The sequence below is a fragment of the Gavia stellata genome, chromosome 1 (genome assembly GCF_030936135.1).
Source record: "Gavia stellata isolate bGavSte3 chromosome 1, bGavSte3.hap2, whole genome shotgun sequence".
Taxonomy (NCBI): Eukaryota; Metazoa; Chordata; class Aves; order Gaviiformes; family Gaviidae; genus Gavia; species Gavia stellata.
This window is the reverse complement of record NC_082594.1, coordinates 130315635-130329247: the sequence shown is the minus strand read 5'-3', so window position 1 is coordinate 130329247 and position 13613 is coordinate 130315635. Positions and strand designations below refer to the sequence as shown.

Here is a 13613-nt window from a genome sequence, read left to right as displayed (position 1 = left end):
AAAAATGTTGTGTGTAATGGGATGTGTAGGTTTTAACTTCTTTCTGAGAAAATTGAACTGACAGTCCCATATCTCAAGTCAGTACATCCACAGTACAAGTCAGTGGATACAGGATGAGCACAAGCTCTTAGAAGTAGCATCCGCCACTGCATTTTATGTTCAGCCTAATCTTGTACACTAGCTCTGAGAAGGTCTGCCAGATCTTAATCCTTTAACAGAGGTTGCTGGAGAAATGTCTAGTCGATTAATCATATCAGTGCTCTATCATGAGACAGGTGCTGAGCTACTTGACCCTCTTAAAACTAAGGCACTTGTGGGTGTCTACGCAGACAACACTTAAAGCATATGAAGAGACCGGGCATTTCCCAGGCTAGAAAACTGAGCAGAGATGTTCAGAAGTTCAGCTTCAGTTTCAGATGCCTGAATTCCACTCAAATCTTGCTTAGGCACTCTAGTGTGGTTTTTGATATTACAGATTTCAATAGGGCTGTTCTTGTGAGTAAAGCAATGTACTCAGTCAGGTTTAAGGCTTTGTGTGCTGTTATCTCCATATAGTGGTTTTATAAAATTCCCTCCCTTAACTTTTTAATTCTCCATGTAAGCAGATGTATCACTAAGAGTGTATACTCATATCTCTCAAGTGCTCACATGATTTCTTAACAGAACTGTCTCACACATAAATTGCATGACTTGGTTCCTTCAGGAAGTAAATAAACAAAATCTCTCACACCTTGAATGAGAAGATGAACAACGTTCACAAAACTGAAATCAGAGAACAAACAAGTAGTCTATAACATTAGCATTATGCAAAGAAATATTCTGCAGTCTTAATGAATAAGTAACATGAGAAATTGCTCAAACCTTGCAGAGGACAAGGAATAAAAGGATAAAATGAAAATGTGAAAGAATGGTGAATTTGTAAAATCATTTTGGCTTGAAAATATTGCGGAAAAAACATTGACATGTACAACTTATAATTTATTAGAAGTTTAGTGGCTCAATTCATACCTGTTGGGTAACTCAAAAACCAGGAAAGAAAGACAGTGCTACTTATGCCCTATTGATGTACTGGTGGTTAGGTTACTCTCCACATCGGAATAAGACATAGATAAAGAATCTCTTCTCTGCATCACCCTGAAGTTACTGTTATCTTCTAGGATAACACTACAGGGAAATAAATATTACCTTGGTTGCTTTGTTTAATGAATGGCACCTAAACAATTTTCACTCTAGCACTTAATCTTCTGTTTAAAAATGGTCAAATTCAAAGTTAAGATTTTTATTTAATTTTTATCTAAGAGACTGCATTCTTGGGTTTTAAAATGATGTCCCTCTCATGAATTTGGCTAATAAGATAAAAACCTGTGCAAATAATCTACTGGTTAGCATGTATGACGTCTGTAGAAGGAATATAGGACACTTCCCCTAACTGAATCACATATTTTAAATCAAGTTCCTCAACAGATAAAGTATTGATGTATTGTGTTAGCCACTCCTTAGCTCTAAGCATTTAACTTAAACTCTACAAATTAAGATTAATAAAACCGCAGTGAAAAAGAAAGCACTACTGTCATAATCTAATGGGAACTGGGACAAACATCTATCCACAACTGAAATCAAGAAATTATTTGAACCTGTGAACTTACATGGTACAAATAATAAGGAAAAAAAACAATTAAAGACAATTATTTTGAAAGGCTATGTTGTAAATTCTAATCATAGGCTTCCAAGAGAGTATATAGTTGAGTAAAGTTATTCACGTGCATGCCTACTACATGAATTTACTCAAATAGTAGTATACTTCTACCACACACCACATTGATTCATCTCATAATAAAAGCACAGTGCATTTGAAATTGGCGTGCCTCAGATCAGACTGGATAATTCAGCCAATCCTTATTTATTTACTGAAGCAGTTGAAATGTGTAAATAAAATGTCATAGAGCTATCAATTTTGCATTGCAGAAAATACAGCTAAATAACAAAACAGAAACTCAAACTCCTCTAAAAGGCTTAGCATTTAAAATGCACCTGCTGTAGCTGCTTAAAATCTAGCAGTGTAATGGGTGATTAGAGCTTTAGTTTTCTTGGAGCAATCACAAAAAACCTCCAGAAATCAACCATAGTACAAAAGAATCAAATTTGAATATTTCCTTCTTGCGTTATCTGTCAGCATTTTTAGAGCTAATTTTGAATAGCAACACGTAAATATACCCAGAGACTTACTAATATCTGTTTAGTAAAATGAAAAAATCCCAGATACTGTGTACTAGAAATCACAGTTATTACCAATAATTATTTTGCTTTGTTTGTGGGCACAGCTTTGCTTCACTTACTAAACTGTCTCTACCTGAACTCATGAGTTTTCTCACTTTTGCTTTTCCAATTCTCTCCCCCATCCTGCTGGGGGGAGTGAGCAAGTCGCTGTGGGTTGCTTAGCTGCTGGCTGTGTCAACTCACCACAAGAAACAATTGAGGAAAGGCACTGTAACTGCAAACTCTGGGATCTAATACCAATGCACCATGCCTATAAAGCAAACATTCATAGAGAAAGGACAGAATATAAAGGAAGGGACTCCTCTTTTATCAAACCCCAGCATCACTGAGAGCTGGCTTGCTAATACCACCTTAGCTTACAAGTGTTTTAGTACAATGTTAGCACGATGGCAGACAGGCCATTCTTTAAATAATGTGTACTCTGTTTATGATAGTTTGTCTTTAAAGTAGTTATTACAGATGGTTTTATTGTACTGATATTTGCATATCAACACGAAATCAGAAGAGGTGCCCAGGACATTATTGTGACAACAGAGAGCATAATTCAGAAGCCATAATTTGCATTCCCTTACACTGTGGGTCTAGAGCAAAAATTTGAAAGGTATATTCTTCAGCAGAAGAGCATGTGTCTTTTGCCACATGATTTCAGCTGCCTGTGGCCATACACTTCCAATTCCTTCTGCTGGTTAAGTTTTAGTTTTAGTCAGCACTGACTAACCACAAAGGATTCACCTTGCCAAGAGAAAACTAGTAACTTTCTGCACATCACTGTTAGTTATCTTCCTACTTTTAGTTATTTCTCCCCTATCATATTATCACCTCTGATGCACCTAAGTCATTCAAAAAGACACACTGAAGTCCCCAAAAACATCAAATGAAAAGATAATACTACCCAGGTGCTTCACAAATAAAGTTGCTTTCCCAAACTACTGAAGCTGACTTCCTGATATTTCACACTGAAGGCATGCTTCCTGTCTGATTTTGTTTCAGAGTTTCTTCCATTATTTAAGAGGTGACTAATAAATCTGGCATGATGGATAATGTCTGTATATGACATTATGGAATGTGAAACCAATATTGGTTGTTTACTATGTGGTCAGAGGATCATATTTGATTAGCAACTAAAAATTTACATATCTCCTTAGGAAAGACATTCATGCTGATAAAGTGGATCTTAATTGAAAATAGGTAGGTAAGACTCACCATCCTGCATCATTCATGATTCCTTCCCCAAGAAATCTCCAGGAACATTGGTTACATCTACATTATAATAGGAGCAGAAGTTTGTGCTGAGACTTCTCACATTTTCAGTTTCCTTGTTTCAGGGGATTTCATTCAAATTTGACATCTGGTTTGAACATTAGTCCGAGAGGGACTTATCCTACAAACCTTTGCTTACTTAGTTACAGACTATCTAGGTAGCACCACACTGGCCTTCAGTGTCTCTCTCACAGATAACATTAGCAGTTCATTGCCCATGTGGTTGCACATGCCACCACTGCCCAGATAAAGTCTTTCTTATTTCTAATTTACTTGTTCCTGCTTGTACCATTTCTGAGCAGCACAATAGTACCTGCTTCCTGGCCTTCCTCCCCAGTACAAGTTTGGACGATATACTCTGTGAGGTGCTTCAGAAGAGGAATGCAATTTAATCCTGCATCTGCAGAAGCTATGTCGGAAGTACATTTTAATGACCCCATCCTCCTGGACCTCCGTTTCTGCGGAAGAAGAGAGTCAGAATGATTTTTTGGGAGTCCTTGCCGTCGTGATTGCTTCATGTATGACTGACTGCAGGTTCTGATCCCAGAAAACAAGCTTGGATTTGTGGGACAGCATTATCCTCTGGATATGAAATGATCAGCAGTTAATGCAAAACTTTCAGATGTGGAGCAGAATTGCAGAGCCCTTCTGCTGTAAGCTAGTATCTTGACTTCATCGTCCTTTCATGTACTTTTGGAACTGTTTTCAAGAGTGTCAATCACCCAGTGGAGCCTTGCAACTCCAGCTCTTACTTTTTAGTTAGTAACCAGTTTGCAAAGAGTAAGTACACCAGCGGTGATCGATTGCATCAGATACCATCCTTCAAACTATCTTCCTTCAAAGAGTAATAGCAGGATATACCAACAAAATCATCAAAGTCTTTGATCTCTGTGGGTTCCTGAACTATGAAGGGGAGAGCCAGTTCATGGAATCCATGTTTCCATCTAATGCACAACTCAGGGTTGCTATAACTACTCAAACCTCATGAACTACCACCTCATGCTACGCAAGCCTTGGAGGCCCACCATTGTAGACTTGTAAGCATCTTGACAGGCTTCACCAGAAGTCATGACGTCTGTGCCTTACCTAACTCTGGCCTATGAGCTGATGAAGACTAATGCCTTATTTACCATCAGAGACAGGATCTTTAACACTGTTTGGGGGCTTGTTTACACCAGAATAGGTGGTGCATAATCTCCATGCTGCTGGGTCATGAGAATATGCCTCGACAATGATGGAGCCCATTTCTGGTTTGACCGACCCTTAGGACATGTAGGTGTAAGTCAAAAGTGCTTGTCCAAGTGCAAGGGGTTATGTAAGAGACTGGATGTTAATGTTCCTCGTTGTCTCCAAATCATAGGTGCTCGCTGTCCCTTGTAAAACCCCTGCAAGGACTTAGGGCAGCCTTTCCATTCAGACAGGAATAGTAAGGATGAGTTCTTTCTGAAGCACTACCTCCCACATTCTGCAAATGATCCAGGCACTGAGGATGGTACTCATGTACACTCATGTACTTTGCAAGCTTGTTGAGGAGGGCTATGAACTTACTGGGTGTCCAGAAGGGGATTGAGTGGGTTGGTAGAAATGTTCTTAGGTGGTGATGACTTCTACATACAAATTTCTAAACTATCTTTGACCCCCTTCACACCAACACTAACAAGGAATAGGCTCCCAAAATTTCTAGGTCATTTCACCTCCTTGCGCTCCCTCTGGATTAGGAGATTGATGCTATGCTTATATTCTTTGATGCCCCCTAAGACTTGGTTGCTTCAGCTATGGACTTCCTGATAGCTCTTGATCCACAATGTCTTTTGGACAAGCTTGGTTTCTTCAGTGATGCTCTTTTTTGATTCTTCCTTCTGTACTCATGTGTGGCTTTGAATGCTACACCTGAAGCACTCAGGAAACACCTTGGTTCTTGACTTGAACAGTTTCCTTAGAAAAATATGTCATTCAGAGGTTCCTTTGCACAGATCAGGAGAAAGGTGGAGATGGAAAGAATATTACTTGTTTGCTGTCACTAAGAAAAGACAGGTCAGGGCTGAGGAATAGAAACATAAAAATTCTGAGAATTGGAGCAAAACTAGGTCACGGTTAGGGAAAGAGGGACTGAGCTGGCCATGGATGAGGGAAAAGAACCTCATCAAGGAAACCAGATGAGGGAAAAGAAGATCTTCAAGTAAACCTTTCCCTCTCCCTCTCCTGAATGAGATCTTAGTTTCTGTTTTGTCCATCTCTGAATTTTTCAGACCTCAGCAAAAATTACACATTTGTCCTACACCTATACCTAAGCTTTTGGTTGAAATTGTGTGCAACTATGTCTGTCCCACCTCATACTGAACCACCAACACGTGGTTTGTGTTCCTGGCTGCAGAAGATCCTCACAGCTGGATGTCTTTGGTTCCAGAAACTTCCAAAGATCTTCTACATCGGTGTTCCCCATTCAGAGACAATTATTTGCGGTCATTGTAGCCTTTCTACCTCATAACAGGTATTCAACCTTCCACAGCTCCCTTTTGTCCATGGCCTCCCTCCGTAAAGAACATATGTGCAGGAAAGGCACCTAACTTTAAGAAGTCATCAATAATTTAAATTGAATGAGTGCCTGTAGCTAGACAGAAATAGGTCTCTTTTCACAACATAAAAAGAATCCCAGTGTATGTATGTACCTATGTACTTTTGAGTTTGCTTTTTTGCTAGACAGTAGTTTTCCTAAGTTATTTGGAGAAATACCACTTCTCTCTCCCATGAATAGTATTGACTAGATAAAAGCAAAAGAAGAAAAAAGTCAAAATAAATAACTAAGTGCAGAGTATGACCACAAATTTCTATGTTTTAAAGGATGTTTGCCAAATTTAGGTCATGGATACTTGTCTAAAAAAGATAATTAGCAGACTGAAAAGGAGGGCAAATTGATGTGCATTACTTCTTATGCATGACAACACTTCTGTTGATGACAAAATTTTGAACAAAAAAGGTAGGGAAAGCTCTAAAACTCACAGAAAATCTAATTAAGACACATCACTTCTTTGAAACGGTTGACTATCACCACTAGTCATCATTTCAATATCACAGTAAGGTTTGTTTTTTATTAGACTCAATAAAATTCTTGAAACAAATATCCAGAAAGCATTTTTTCAGATAGTGATCATAAATGCAGTCATCAGCTCCGATTAAAATGCTGTCAGATCCATCCACCTGTAAGCCATTTTTATGTGTATCTCACAGAATCTTTAAGGTTGGAAAAGACCTGTAAGATCATCAAGGCCAACCATCAACCCAACACCACCATGCCCACTAAACCATGTCCCGCAGTGCCACGTCTACATGTCTTTTGAACACCTCTGGTGATGGTGACTCCACCACTTCACTGGGCAGCCTGTTCCAATGCTTCACCACTCCCTCAGTAAGAACTTTTTCCTAATATCCAGTCTAAACCTCCCCTGGCGCAACTTGAGGCCATTTCCTCTTGTCCTATCACTTGTCACTTGGGAGAAGAGACCAACACCCACCTCTCTGCAACCTCCTTTCAGGTAATTGTAGAGAGCGATAAGGTCTCCCTTCTCCAAATATATGAAAATCTACTTTTTCTTGGTAGATTTGTTTGCAGATGTTAGATTCCATTTTTACCTCTTGGATAAACACCAACTGAAAGCGAAGGAAGCTCAGTACCTTTAACTGTAATGTATTTAACCTGCTTACTTAAAAAGCATGAAAGAGGCTTGGGAGACCAATGGACCCAATTTACACACATATGCAGAGACCTAATATGTATACGTATATGAGTGCACACGTAAACAGATGCACAGTAATCTCAGTATAGATTTTAAATTCCCCAAACTCTGGTTCTGTCAGATTTAATCACACAGGTAAATTTGATTATTTTTACATCTTTTATAATATTTTTTTCTTGTAGATTGACAATAAATTAATTTCTGTAATAAACTATTCAGGTATCTATGCATATAAAAAATACATATATGTATGTGTTGATTCCCAGGGGAATTTTTAAAAGAACTTATGTTAGGAATACTGACTCTCAGTGAAGTTTGTATTCCTGAATCACTCAAGTGCTCTGGAAAAATCCCAAATACATTCTACAATGAGATAAAGATGAAATGCTTCAATGATTCTTCCAAGTCAAATAACAGAACTTTGGTTTTATGATCTTGTCTGTGCTTCCCCCATTCCATCTGCCCAATAAATCACATAGAGTAAACAGCATGGAACGCAGTTGGCTTATTTTAAGGATAAAAATCTACTGAAACCTTGTTTAGATTAAGAGACAGCAGTTCTAAGGAGAGTAAATCTGTCACAATTTATATTTAGATGTTATGCCATCCTTCTCACAGACAAAAACCTCAAGTTATCTTCTTTTCTTTTCTTTTAAAGTACATCCAACCTGATGTCAAACATTCTTTACCACACCTCCTCTAACTACTGTAAAATTCCATGCCTCCTCAGAACTCTGCAGGTGATGATTTAATTAGTGCTATTTGTTTTCTTTGCCTGATTTTTTTTCTAGAGTGCACAAACAGCCTCAGTTTTACCTCCTGGTAATATGGTCTCTCTGTGTACATCAGCTGCTGAGGATCCGTGCTGTTCGATAGGGCTATCTTAGGTTTAGATTTCAGCTTGCCCTTTAGTTGGGATAGTAACTCTGGAATCAAATATATGATTATTGGCTGTTTCATAGAAAGAAATGAGATGATCTTATAGAATTATAGATTCATTTGGGTTGGAAAAGAACCTTAAGATCATTGAGTCCAACTGTTAACTTATCACTACCAAGTCCACCACTAAACCATGTCCTAAGCACCACATCTACATGTCTTTTAAATACCTCCAGGAATGGTGACTCCACCACTTCACTGGGCAGCCTGTTCCAGTGCTTGACAACCCTTTCGATGAAGAAATTTTTCTTAATATCCAATCTAAAACTCCCCTGGCACAACTTGAGGCCATTTCCCCTTGTCCTATCACTTGTTACTTGGGGAAAAGAGACCAACACCCACCTCTCTGCAACCTCCTTTCAGGTAGTTGTAGAGAGCGATAGGGTCTCCCCTCAGCCTCCTCTTCTCCAGGCTGAACAACCCCAGGTCCCTCAGCCACTCCTCATAAGACTTGTTCTCTACACTCTTCACCAGCTTTGTCACCCTTCTCTGGACACGCTCCAGCACCTCAATGTCCTTCTTGTAGTGAGGGGCTCAAAACTGAACACAGTATTCGAGGTGTGGCCTCACCACTGCTGAGTACTGAGAGTGTACTGAGTGGTGAGACACTGGAATAAACTGCCCAGGGAAGTGGTGGAGTCACCATCACTGGAGGTGTTCAAGGAACTTGTGGACTAAGCATTGTGGGACATGGTTTAATGGGCATAGTGGTGTTTGTTGTTGATGGTTGGACTTGATGATCTTACAGGTCTTTTCCAACCTTTGTGATTCTGTGATTCTGAGTACAGGGGAACCATCACTTCCCTAGTCCTGCTGGCCACACTATTTCTGATACAAGCCAGGATGCCGTTGGCCTTCTTGGTCATCTTGAAACCATGTTTAGTTTTTCACAAAATGTACCTATTAAAATACATATTGCTGTACTGCGTTTGATATTAAAAAATCAACCTTGCTATCAAAGCATGAGAAGAAACACATAAAACAGGCCAGAAAAATTATTCCAAATACGATCCAAAAGCAGAATCTCTCTTGAGCAGAGCCTGTAGAATTTTTGTGATTTGCAAATGGCCTTACATGAAGATTATTTTAAACGTAAGCAAAAGATATGTTATCTTCCATACCACTCAAAATTGAAAGGCTATTTCTACATTTTGTAGCAAAGTTTATAGACAACTGCATTCTGCCATAGCTTGATTTCTGTGATGCAATTTCACATGTAAGACAAGTCAAGCTAATAACCTGCTCCTTACTGCCAAAATTTCTATTTCTCCTCTATCTCCGTCTCTGTCCAGTCCCAACTATGCACTCCTTCCAGCTTCCTTATGCATCATTCTGACTAGCACCAGAGGTAAGCACCAGATAATTCAGTTCTGGCAAAAAAGTAACACAGGAAAAAAGAACTAGTATTTTGCCAGGTTAGTGAATTGGATTGCTTACGGAAATACCTGATAAGCACCAGAGTCAGAGCAAGGGAAGTGTGAGGACTGTGCAGCTAAGAAAAAGGCGGGGGTAAGGCAACACCTCCACTTTCATGTGCTAGTGAGTCAGAATAATTTTGTTTGCTTAGGTATAAAATGGCTACTATATTGTCTGATAACATTGGAATACAGCAAGCTTATGTCTATTAGAAAGGCCTTGCATGTGTTGTGGATGGCTTACTTTTTTGCTAAGCAACAAACAGTGAAAAATGAAGATTTGCATGCCCCATAACCTGCATCCATGACAATGTGAAGCCCTTAAGTCTAAAGAATATGTATTAATGACAACAATAGACAACACTAAAACATGTCCAAAGACATATTACTAATTTAAGCCTGTTTGATGATGGATAAGCTTTCAGTGGTGAGGAGGCCACTCTGGACCCAGTAAGCTGTTTTCTTTGCACTGGATTTAAGACAAAATCTCTCTTATTTCTTAATAAGCAAAGATCATAATACTTATAGAAGAGTGTCTTTCAGAATTTCTTACTGCAGCTGACCACCAAATAATCAACCGATCAATACAAAATTATGTATACGCTCTATTCTATACGTTTGAAGTAGGTGGCTGTACTGGCTAAGCACATCTTTGATGTGGTGGAAGAAGTCCAAAGAAAAGGACTCAGTGACTCCAGAAAATACCTATAATGAACTTTAACAAGCATTTGTGAGCTGAATAAATGATAATGTAGAAATATGCATCCTGAAATCTGAGAGTAACATGACACTTCTTCAGGTCCAATACTGGAATAATCATTGCTAACAGCACTGATTTTAAACTATTTATTCAGATCGAGAATGTGACAAACCCCCAGACTTCTCTTTTTCCTCTGAAATGAGGAAGAGACCTAAGTCTGACCAAATCTCTTAATTTCTTGCCCCCTTGTATGGTGATACAGAACCTTCTCTGATAGTAATCAGAGGCTGCACACTTCATTTTATTGTGTGTAATGTCAGAAGGTTGTCCAGACTGGGACTAGAGAAGAAGGATATGGAGACGATAAGAAAAGGAATTCAATTTCATAGCCCCTCTTTATCTGAATGTGTTTGCCTGAAGCAAGGATAGTCCAGGTAGAGTGGTATCAAGCAATGGTCTGAGCAATGATCAAAGGTATGGGAGCTGAGAAGAGGCTTCAAATAGAAAAAAACTCCGCAGAGGGGAAATAAAATCTGCTGTGTTTAGGACAAAGGAAAAGAATGACCAGACAGCATAGCAATTGTTTCAAGAGTGAGTTCTTTGCCCTTTATTTGCAGATTTTTTTAACTTGTGTTGGTAATAGGAAGATACTCTTTTGTCGATGATTTGCAGTGCACTCTCATTCTGTGGCTGGAGCACAGCTGTCCCTATGAGGATCCACTACCCAGCAGTCATCAGTGTAGGTAAAACCTACATTGTTGTTTGAAGTTCCTTGAGAATCCCACAGAGACTGCTAGGATCAGTAGAGCATAGCAACAGCAATTCCCATTGCTATAGAAGCTATAGCAGTTGCATCTAAAGCAGCCTGAAACGAAATCTAGGAGAAGACAAATTGACTCTCATACCAAAATGAACTTTCATTTATCTCTGTACTCTAATGGCAACTTATGAATAATATACTCTATTTCAGGCCAGTTTAGCATAGACAATTTTAGTACTCCTGCTGGATCATTTCAAATGATCACCTGAAGGCGTGATGTTAAACATTAATTTGCAACACAGAGGTACACGCTTCATATTCTTTGGAAACAGCTTGTCTTTTGAGACCTGTTAACTTGTGACCAACAGAAATACCAATACTTTGTGAATCTTTTAGAAAAACAGGGAAGAAACAATACCATTATGTGGCTCACACTAGTCACAGGAAAACTTGTTCTACATCATTACATGAATACTAAACATAAATTCTGTCTTGGTATGCCTTTGTGTTGCCCAGCACAACAGAGTCTGATCCAAACTAGGTTCTTTTGGTGCTACCAATAAACAAACAAATAAATAATTGGGTGCATTTCTCTGATGGTAGCCAAACAGTCTGTCCTTTCACTCCAGCCACAGTACTGTTTAGAAGCACCAGCCAAACACAATGTACATGTGGAAGGAATTGTCTCTTTCTGTTACCTAACACGTTCACAGCAGAATGAAATTGTGCGGCTCTGTTAAAAAGTATTTTTATAGGATACTGTGGAAGACTCAGAGCCATTAAAATCTATACTTTTTTCAGTTTGCTTAAAAAATTCCATTATGACTTGTATTTTCAGATGTAATACTAAACCTGTTACATCTTGACTTGAATTTTATTGCCCGATTTCAACAATTACAAATGGTTGTGGCAAGATTGGCTTAAATGAGTGGTGTTCTGTGTGTGGTCCCAGGCCCTGTTTCACTGATTACTGTTCAGCCTTGTGTACAAACGCAAAGCTATTAGTTCACAACTAGGCCTTTTACGTAGTACGTTCTGTGAGCCTTTGAGAGACAAGTGGAGAAGCCTTAGTTAAAATGAATAAATAGTTAATTCCTTTTATGGCACCCTCTGTCTTCAAAGCACAGCTTCCATGAACTCAGTGCGCAATTAAGCAAACCAGGCTCTGTGTGCCTAAGCTGAGAAGCACGTATGTTATCAGATGACATCTCTTAAAAAAAGTCAAATTCCCTGGTAATCTTGATGCTCTAGTTTGATTCAGATACTAGAACTGGTAGAAAATTTTCTGTGAATGAAGTAGGGGTTTGCCAGCAAAACTGGAGAAGAGATATTAAAGGGAACGGATATAGCTAATTTTCCACTGCATGTTCCATTCCTGTGGCAGGGAACATACAGGTTTAAATTGATTCTACATGAACCTGTATTAAATCAGACTCTGTACCTGCATTTTTCTTAAAGGAGGGATTTATAAAGGTATACAATGCCTATCCAGTACTAGCACTGCTCCTACAAAAGCCAGGTTGCTGAGATGGAAAGAAGAGGTGGGCTTGGGAGTCAACGTTCTGCAAGGCCTTCTTCCTACACCTGCATTACCCATGAAATTCCCAATACCCTCACTCATAGAAGATATCAGTGAAGTTTCCAGAGACAAAGGTCCAGCTTTCTAACCTTGCACACCTCCCAAAAGAAGAAAGCATGTGTGCTGGTTTTGGCTGGGATGCGGTTAACTTTCTTCATAGCAGCTAGTATGGGGCTGCTAGTCTTGCACTTTCCCAGAAGTGCACAAATTCAAGGGGATTTTCCTCTTTGTAATTGAACAGAATATATTCAATCTACTTCATATAGATAAATATGAAGAGTAGCACTATCAAAGCAAAGCTTGTTGCATAACTGGAGGTTTAATTGGGTCTTGTGAAGAGCTCTGGATCAGACAGAAAATGAGTCTTACGAAAATGCAACTGTTCAGAAAAAGAGCACCCAAAAATGGATGAAACAAAGTTTTAGTCATGTTACATGAAGCACAGACTGGTTCTCCAGGAGGAGATTTTTCTTTACTTTGTAACCTGCCTTTGGGTTCATTAGGTTCATAGTTACCTTGGGAACAGTGGCAGCAAAAGAACCAGAAAAGATTAGATGGGTATTTTATACAGCATTGTCCCCTATTTTCAACCCAGAATTTATTTAGCTACAAAAAGATTGTAAAATACTGGTTCATTACTTCCATAGCCTGTAACTTTTAAACCTTCCTGTAATATTTTTTCTTCTTTTTTTGCCTTATATGTATTTTCACCAAAGTAGAATACATTTGAACCATGACAAACTAAGAAAATTATGCAGAAAACATTTTGAAATGCATCACATTTAAATATTCTCCTCAGACTTTTTTTTAAATCAAAGTTTTCAAATTTTCATTACATTTATATTCAGTTTACTCTGTGTAGACTTCTAACTTAAAGTTCCTACTGTATAAAAATATACATAAAGTGCTGGCACTGATGTACCTTGATAATTAATAAAGAGAAACAGGC

General features: G+C 38.7%; 1 protein-coding gene across 2 annotated transcripts in view; it reads right to left on the bottom strand.

The window, feature by feature from the left end:
* STXBP5L (syntaxin binding protein 5L) overlaps positions 1–13613 on the bottom strand; it is a 208653-nt gene that overhangs the window by 177911 nt on the left and 17129 nt on the right. The window lies entirely within an intron of this gene.